We start from the raw sequence: 9,453 nt of genomic DNA on the forward strand, positions 1-9,453 counted from the left end.
TAATAACCATGATACTACAGTTCAGGAAACTTTCTGGTTCATTCAAGAGAGTAATGGGATTCACGTTGATCTAAGGACTGATCCGGAGTATTCAGGTCGTGTGGAGTATCTCTGTGGAAACAACAAGTGCACTCTGAGAATCTCTAACCTGACAGAGAGCGACTCAGCTGTGTACAAGTTCAGGTTCACAACAAACCAACCTAATGGGAGTTCAACTGGTTCAGCTGGAGTCACTCTGTCTGTCACAGGTAAAATTTTCATTAGAGTCAGTTTGAAATGTTAGTGTGTATGTTGAAATAAAATAACATGTTTGTTCACAGATCAACAGCAGGTACAGGTACATCGATGAGATCAACAGCCAATCCATATTCTGACAGAGCTGACCTGTCACAGGTGTCAGCACCCTGATCATCTTTCCTACGTTTGGTACAATAACAATGAACTTGTTGGACGAAAAAAATACTTTCACCTCCAACACTTTAATGCTGAAGACAGCTATCACTGTGCTATAGAAGGACATCGTTTCCCTTCTCCTACATTGTGTGAGTTTAAGCCTCCTCATGAAGCTACAATAATGTGGAAATAATTTAAATTTAAACTTTTAACAAATAATACAGACAGTGTTTTGATTGTATTCTCATCCTGTGTGTTAATATAGACTATCCTTCAGATGCTCCAAAGGTTCCCACTGTGTCAGTGAGTCCCTCTGGTGAGATCATGGAGGGCAGCTCCGTGACTCTGACCTGCAGCAGTGATGCTAACCCAGCAGCTAATTACACCTGGTACAAGGAGGACGAGGACTCACCAAAAGCATCAGGACAAATCTTCACCATCACTGATATCACAGCTGAACATGGTGGAAAGTATCAGTGTGAGGCCCAGAACACACAAGGACGTAGTAAGGCCACCTTACATCTGACTGTTGGAGCAGGTGATTTTAGCACTCTGACTTTTAGAGCCTACACCCCCCCCCCCTCCTTTTCATTGCACCAGAACCTTAAACCATCAATACTCAGGATTTCCAGATGTGTCACAGCTGTATATCAAGCCCATCATATTGCACGTGAACAATACTGACTGACCAACAGCATCACCTGGCAAACTGAGTCATCAGTCTAACCACACTGCTAATGTCTCCAGTCTGTTGTCTAGGGAAGTCAGTGATAATCATGAATATCCTCAGGCTGACTCTGGTGGTCGTGCTGGTTCCAGTGCTTGTCTGGACTCTGTGGACGAGGTAAAACATACAAATCCATCAGTTCACCCTCTGCTCTTTTACTGTCTTCTTCAAATGTCTTCAAACACTAGTTTCAATGTTATGAAGTTAATTTTGTCAAATGTTGTGTTTGTTGTTGTTTTCGATCCAGGATGAAGAAAACTCTGAGCGTCAAATCAGAAGCGAATGAAGCTGTGGAGATGATAGAGGTGAGAGACATTGAGGCCAAAAGAATGACTCCATATCACTGTTTTCATCTCACTATGTTAAAGAAAGAGATAAAACATTTCTTGGATCAGCTACTTTGTCTGAATCTGCCCCAAAATGTAAAAGGTTCTTTCCATTGACCGTATATTAAAATGGACGTAGACTCTGGGTCTAGAAAGTGAAGTGAATGATCCACTGAGAGTCAAATAGACCATAAAGCACCGCAGGCATTGGGGCATGGATACCGTGTGATTGACAGCTAGTACTGGGTGCAGGTCGCAGGTTTAGGTGGGCGGGCAGTGTCCTTGGGCCCTGAGTCAGGCTCCACCCCCTCTCCTCCAAATATGGTTACTTCTGGTTTCAAAAAACCAAGATGGCGCTGGACAACATATCAAAAATGGAGGCTTCAAAATGGCAGCTCACAAACCAATGGGTGACGTCACGGTGCGTTGACACTTCTTTCTTGGCCCATGTCCCATCCTTCCAACAAGTTTTGTGGAAATCAGTTTAGCAGTTTTTGTGTAATCCTGCTGATGAACAAACAAACGAATGGACAGGGGGCGCAACAACGTTCAAACTATTTTGAATGAACTGTGATTATATGCAGGTTTCATGAATAAAGTCCAGTGAGGCTTAATATTTTCTCATCTCTCCCCCATCAGTCACACAACTGTCCTGAGTATGAGAACGTCGCTGCTGCAGCACAGACAGAAGACACAGAGGAGCAGGAAGACCTGGTGTGAAGCCTCAGGTCAGAGCCACTGTGACAAACATAACCAAGATGGACGACTTCAGAGTACATCCGTACAAGCGAGTTTTACAGAAACCATAGTGTGTAGTTATTAAATACAGGAAATCTGTCCAAGCAAAAAAGATCTGAGTGCAAGCGCAGAGTTTGAGCACAAGCAGAGCAAATCTAAGCACCAGCAGGAGCTGTGTGAGTGCAAGCGCAGGGTGTTGAGTAAAAACACCACGAAATCTGAACGTGCAAGTCCAGCTCTCAAACTAAAAGACCACGCTTTTTAATAAAGAGGAAAACACCCGTACATTTCCTTTCTACTCATGGTTTCCTGTTTTCTCTTCTCCTCAGGTGCACTGTGATTGGTTCATGAAAGTATGTGAGAGGAAACAGGAAGTATCTCTCTTTCCATCCCCGGTTGCAGCAGCACCAGTTTGTACAGCATGACCTTTAGAGCAAGAGTATTGTTGTGTTGTTTCTTTTCTTTTTCTTTTCTGATGGGTCCAGTCGTCCAGTTTTCGCAGCCTTATTTCTGTGAGCTTTAGTTCTGATGTTGACCCTTTGTGGGTTGGTGTGTTGGGTTTTCCTTCTTTTGTCCATTTTGCCGGCCTGTTGTTGAAGTTGTTGTCTTTTTTGCAATAAATCGATTTTTTTTTTGCTGTTACCCTCTGAACTATGTTGGACGTCTTGGTGATGAGCCTTTGAGGCTGTGGTAACACCACGTGACTCATCTCGTGTCTTATACATGATATTAATGTGGTTATTACATGGATAATGAATTATTATGTATCGTGATTTTATGATTCTTTCTTAAATAAAAGGTTTTTGGTCTTTTGTTTTCACTCCTTATCTATTTGTTTGTTTGTTTTTCAGCAGAATTACACCAGAAAACAAAAATCCGAATTTTCCTCAAACTCATCAAATTTGGGCAGGAATCCTGATAAAGGGGCGGAGCCAGGAGCCTGTTTGTATCACTTTCTTTATAATTGTGAGACTGATGAAAACAATCAGGATTATTTAGAGGACTGGTTTCTATGAGTGATTGAACTCTGGTGCAGCTCGATTGAATTGAGGGAGATTGAATTGATGGAGGCTGGCATGTGCACACATAGACACCAAAGGGGGCTTGAGCCACTGCCCTTTTCCTTCCTCGAGAGAAAGTGCCCTTTTTTAAAAACATGAATATTATATTCCTGTTTCACACTGTCAGACTCAGATTGATGAGGAGTTTTCATTTGGAGGAATAATAAACCTTAATATCTCAAATAGATGAATTGCGGATGCAGAAGAAGACACTTTGATATTTTAACTTTTATTGTTAAATAGAAGAAAAGAATTTCTCCAGAGGGACGGGAGCGACTTCCCCTGTTGCTGTGATTGGTTGATTGGTGGCAGCTGTAATTGAAGCAGCAGAGATGGAGACGAAGTTCTAGTTCTGCGTTTATAATATAAATATAAATCTTATACTTTGGGTTTCGCCCTCAGTGAACTTACTTTGGCCCCAAAGGTCAAAACCCAACTTTAAACTATTCATTACTCACTGAATCAAATCCTTGCTTAAATTTTAAAGAGTTTGATCAAATGGAAGAAGAGTTTGAAATCATGAGAGAAAATTTAAACAAAGGACATTCATACGATTTCATTTTCAAATGTATCATGGTATGAAGTGTCCTGTGACAAAGAGGAACAAGATGGAGCAGCTTTGCTTCCTTGAATCACATCAGAAGGTCTTATCTTACCAGACATCTCATGAAATGTGATGCATGGACCTGGGTCGTTGACTACGAAGCAAGTTCAACATGTATATAAGAGGAACGAGAGGAAAACGCTGATACCTGGGAGGGAATTCAGTTCCAGTAGCGACAGGATATGAATGAAACTCAACAAGGTGAAATGCAATCAATACAGTTACATAAAGTTGACTGAATACGTCTCATAATTTGACACACTGACGTCAGACACATGCACAACTGCAAACCAATCAATGAAGTGTGTGTAGACGTATGTCCATACAAACGTATGTCATACAATTCTAAATCCTCAGTGTCCTCAGTGTGTTTGAAACTGTAAAACTTTGTTTCTGACAAACTTTGCAAACAGTTTCAAAGACTCCGAACTGAATAAATCACTTGATGAACTGTGAGCGAGTCTGAATTATTCTGAGTTGCACTTATTGCACTTGCATGCAGATGAGTTAAAATAATCGTGCTCATGCAACATGCATGAACAGAACTTTTTTTTTAAAATACATTTTCCTGGAAGGGCCAGAAGTGATGAGCCTATAATACAAGCGTTCATAATTTAAAGACTCTAATATAATGTTAATAATAATTTATACCGCCCATTGAAAGTCTATTAAATATACAGAGACACTGTTCTAATCATATGATTCATTCTGCTTCCACTAAACTGCAGACATCCGACAGTGGGAGTATTTTATTTATTTATTTGAGGCGTAACTTTTGTAATTAAAGATTAAACGTGTTTTTTTCGGGCTTTTTACTTCTTTGAAATCTGCAGGAAGACGTTTATGTTTTTAAAAAACCTTTGAAATCCACCGTCACATAATTTCCTCATTCTGTTTATTTGTAGCTGCGGCAGACTTTTGGTTTTTTCGCAGGATGATGGTGATTATAATTGAAAGTGCTTCTCTCTGATAACAGCAGGCTTCTTGCATTTCATCTCATCATGTTGATTTTTTTTTTTTTGGGGGGGGGGGGGCTGATGGGAAACCGTATGCAGATTTTATTCTGGAGACCATTTTTTTTCATTTCTACTTAACCAAACAAAGTCGTGTGAAGCAGCCAAGTGGACCAGAACTTCACTTCTCACCCTGACACGGAAGTTGATCTGCAGGTCCGAGGCTCCAGATGCTCGGTGACATAGGACTTTAATTTCACCAGGAAAATCCATTCAGTGTGATACTGCTGTTCAGGGACTCATTAAAAAAACAAACATTTAACACCAAATAACAAGGTGGGTGACGGGTTAAAGGGATCGATTTCTAAGGTACTAAGGTGCCAAATCACCTAGATCCCCCCCTTGTGGCTGCACACAGTATAGGTCATTCTGAATTATGGTTTCTGCCACTTTAGGTACAGTTCTTATCACACTGGTGCAGATTGAAGTGATTGACTCACACTTGGTTGATCATGTGTTTTTGTAGGAGTTTGAAACCAGCTGCCCAATCACCACTGCACAGACTCTAGACAGCAGAGTTAATATCTGGGATATTTTCTTTTCTTTTCTGGATAGTGGAAGAATCTGGTGACGCATCCTCCATTCTCATGTACACTCTCTGATCCCATTATAACAATCCACCGGGGGATTTTTCTATAGCACACACAGCCTCGCCCCATATGCCAAATAGACTCAACTACATCACATCAATTTCTCTATTTCTAAATGTTGTTCATTTGCCAATTGACGTCGGTCCTGATTGTAAATCTCTGCACTTTCCAGGTGCTGATATAAAGCCTCAGGCAAACCAACCAGAGACCAATCCAGACGTGTGTGTGACAGAAACTAAAACCAGGACCGAAAAGCCAGGAGCAGATCATCTGAATGTTGCTCTGCTTGTTTCCACACGCTTGTGTTTAATCTTGTTGTTTAGTTGTGTTGTCAACACGACACCAAACACGACGCCTTCCTCTGCGGCTGTCAGGTCCAGCTCATCCATGCAGAGTACGAGGGCGAGCGTCCTCCGCTCCGCCGGGTGCTCACGGTGAAACGCAGTGTCAAACAAACAGTAATAAAAAGCCAAGGGTTACGCTGGTCGATCATACGATGCTGGTGGTGATAGTGTTGTCATAGAAACAACCCGTGTGCAGCGCTGCTCTCCGGAGCTTTTCTGCCAAACGAAATCGTGATATGGGAACATGCTCTGATTCAAAAGACATGTCTGTCTCATAACTGTCTGCAGAGCATCGCCCCCTTTGTGCCGCTGCTGCAGATGTAATTAAACGTGGATGGTGCAATAAAGAAAACAGGCTCAGCTTCTGTTGAATGGCAGGAACCTTCATATTTAATCCAATTTAAATGTTACCACAAACTGTGGAAGCTAAAATATCCTTTTGTGATGATGTTGAACACATCTTCAGCCTGACGATGACCAGGTCTGTGGAGCAACTGGCACTAAACTGAAGGGACATTTTGGACATCATGACCGTGGACAGTTTCTTTCTCACCTCTCCTGCTCACGTCATCCTTACAGTCCTTTTAAAAACCACGATCATCTAACGTCTGCTCCCACGAAGCCGCTCAGAGATCATGATCGGTGTCGGGTGAATTTCTTAAAGGCTCATTCATGCTCAACGTTAGATACGTGAAAGAAACATGGACAGACGCCACGTGTCCTCATTGCTCTGTGTATTCATTCCAATGGCAAACTCTGGGGTCTCCGATGTGTCGGGAAAATGTGTTAGTACATTATTACGTTACGTTATATAATTGGAAATGAGGCGTTAAGACATATAGGACACAGGGGAAGGCTCCTGCTGCAGGGGGCTAACGTCACTATTTACTTTTTGTCTGCAATATAAATATAATTTCTATCACCCATCAGTCCCTGTGTGTATCGCTTCTGTGTGTGTGTGTGTGTCTGTGTGGGCGGTGTTGTTGAGGGGTGGTTAATGTTGTGTTAACGGCAACAATAAGATTTATGTTGTATTTAATATAAAGTCATAAAAGTGATGGCTTATCTCGGTAAATAAAAGCAGAAGGAAAGACACGGCTCAGTGAAATAACGGCTGGGGAATCACGACTGGGTCATATATCGCGTGTGTGTGTGTGTGTGTGTGTGTGTGTGTGTGTGTGTGTGTGTGTGTGTGACTAATTTAAAAAAACTAAGTACTCGAAACTATGTGTTTTTAATCAACAACACGTTGGTAAAACACACACATGTGCCCAGGTACAGACGTGTGGGTGGGGGGGTGGGCGCTGCCGTCTGTGATCAGGCCGGTTGCTGGATGTTCTGCTGCGTGCACCGTCGTGTGCGGCCTGCAGGGATCGGCCTCAGGGATTCACAGCTCGTGCTCCGGTGGCCGATGATCAGCAGGAAGACGATGAGGAGGAACGACGGCGGCTCCTTAACGAATACCAGCTTCTCTTCTCCCCTTCCACTGTTTGCACACGCACACGACATGTTGTGCAACAAAGAAATAATGAGACCAAACAGAAGTGGTCACGTCGCTGCTGCACAAACTTTACTCGCCTCCACAAACGACATATTTGGATGAAATAACTTTGTTATAAAGGATTCAAATACACGTTCTCAGTGGATAAAGAACACATTCAAAAACTGAATAGTTTGTTTCTATGTGTTTGAGCATGAGACAACATGTGTTTTTGTTTTATATATTATAACTTAAAGATCTAGTTAATGCTGTTTATCTGAAGCTAAGGAAATGTAGGTAAAGCAGCAATATCAAAAAATAACAATTTGTAACGCTAATAAACCCTGTGAAGAATAATATTCATTGGAATTGTATTTATCTTTGTAAATAAAGCACTTTGTAAACTTTGTAAACTTTGTTGTTTGCTGCTCAGGGTCGTCCACCAATCACAGAGCCCATTAGCTATCATGTGACAATGAATCAGCCTCTTAGGGTAACGGACAGTATTACAGAGCTTCTGATATCCGGGCTCAGACTCCATCTTTCGTCCGTACATTGCATCAGAAGGTCAGATCAGTGGTTAGATTCCGGTATTCCCGAAGTGTCCTTGGGCAAAACCCTGAACCCTGTATGTCCCCTGACATTGTATGAATGGTGCCTGGTAGAACAAGAGCTGCTTTGAGCGGTTGATTAAACTGGAGACAATTAAATAAGGAAATGACTCTTGTTATATATTTGAATTTGGAGTTGTTGTCATTGTATTAATTGTTTCTTCATGTGAACCGAACAGAGAACACTGTGACCTGCGGCTCGGGGGTGGGGGGCCGGGGGGCAAAGTATTGACTTGTTTCTCTCTCTCTCTCTCTCTCTCCGTCCTGTTCTCTCTCTCCAGGTGTTAACAAGCTGATTGGCTTCCACCTGAGCCGACCAGTCACGCCTGGTTCCCTCCGACCGAGCCGGCCTATCGGCGTCCGGGGACCTGAGTGAAGCTCTGTCTCTGTCCGTCTCTCTACTTGTAGCCTGCATGAGCGGCTTCTGCACAAAGAACTCGTCAGGAATAGTAAAGAGGGAAGTTTGACCTTCTCTCACCTGCTTTATATTAAGAAACATCCAGTTGTTTGGGTTCGTTTCATGTCTCTATTGTTTGGGTCTTTTGTCTTTTTGCATTTCTTGTGTTTGTTTTTCTGAGGTGGTTGGTCGTCAGGCCTCGTTCTGCTTTATTTGATTTGATTTCGTTATCAGTTTTTTCTGTATCACTGCTCCAAAGTAAAAACGTAGAAGTTTGCTGTTCCCTTTCTTAGTTGAAAAACTCTGGGGTCAAGCAAAATGGGAACGTTTGGAAACGACGACACTTTTCAACATTGTTGTTTCTCTATCGTATTTTCTAAATGCTCAGGTGATAGGAGATGAGTTCTGATACGGAGCTAAAGTGCTCGTGTGGACAGACGTCGTTTTAAAACTAGAATGTTACATGGTACAAAGCATAAGGCCACAAGTCCCCAGGTTAAGCTACATTTAAATCTACTAGACCCGGTTTATAATTTGAATCTTATAAACATCAAGATCCATTGATTCTCTGAGAAATCAAAGAGTATTTTTGAAAACAATGTGAAAGACAGTGGAAAAGATTCCTGGATGGGCCCCTGATCAGCATCCACAGATTTAATTGTTTATTTCCTGATTGATAACTGCATCGTTCCACCAAGTTTCATGAGTAGTTTTTGTGTAATCCAGACAAACAGTAATAATAAGGGGGGTTAGGGTTAGATGTAAATATGACCTCCTTTAGTGAGTAATGAAAGATGTCGATAGCGTCGGGACAAACCTTTTGAAATGATGTTCAGGTCTCTGGCTGAGTCGGTCACTTTGGCTCGGGTTACGATGCCTGTTGGGCTCAGGTAGTTTTAAAAATAAGAAATGAGGCCAGAGCTGCACTTTAGTGTGGATGGAGCCATTGTCTCCATTTCCCCATAATGTCACGGCATTAAAAATTCAAGATGTTGATAAATCAAACACAGCATGTATACTTTCAGACGTATTACTTATTAATATACTTTTAATACTGTACTTTGTCCACTAACAAAACTCCAGGATGAGGCGAGACGGCGGTCGCTGAGAACATCTGTCAGAATAATTCATGTACTCACCTCCATCAGCAGCAAAGCACTGAAGAACTG

At 42.0% G+C, this 9,453-nt stretch overlaps 1 long non-coding RNA gene across 1 annotated transcript; it reads left to right on the forward strand.

Annotated features, from left to right (window-relative positions):
* The first annotated feature begins 863 nt into the window (after positions 1-863).
* On the forward strand, positions 864-1,419 carry LOC118099618. The gene is made up of 3 exons (XR_007033061.1): positions 864-931; positions 1,153-1,237; positions 1,368-1,419. It is a non-coding gene; the product is annotated as an uncharacterized LOC118099618 (long non-coding RNA).
* Positions 1,420-9,453: the final 8,034 nt, after the last annotated feature.

Source organism: Hippoglossus stenolepis, chromosome 2 (assembly GCF_022539355.2).
Source record: "Hippoglossus stenolepis isolate QCI-W04-F060 chromosome 2, HSTE1.2, whole genome shotgun sequence".
Lineage (NCBI taxonomy): Eukaryota > Metazoa > Chordata > Actinopteri > Pleuronectiformes > Pleuronectidae > Hippoglossus > Hippoglossus stenolepis.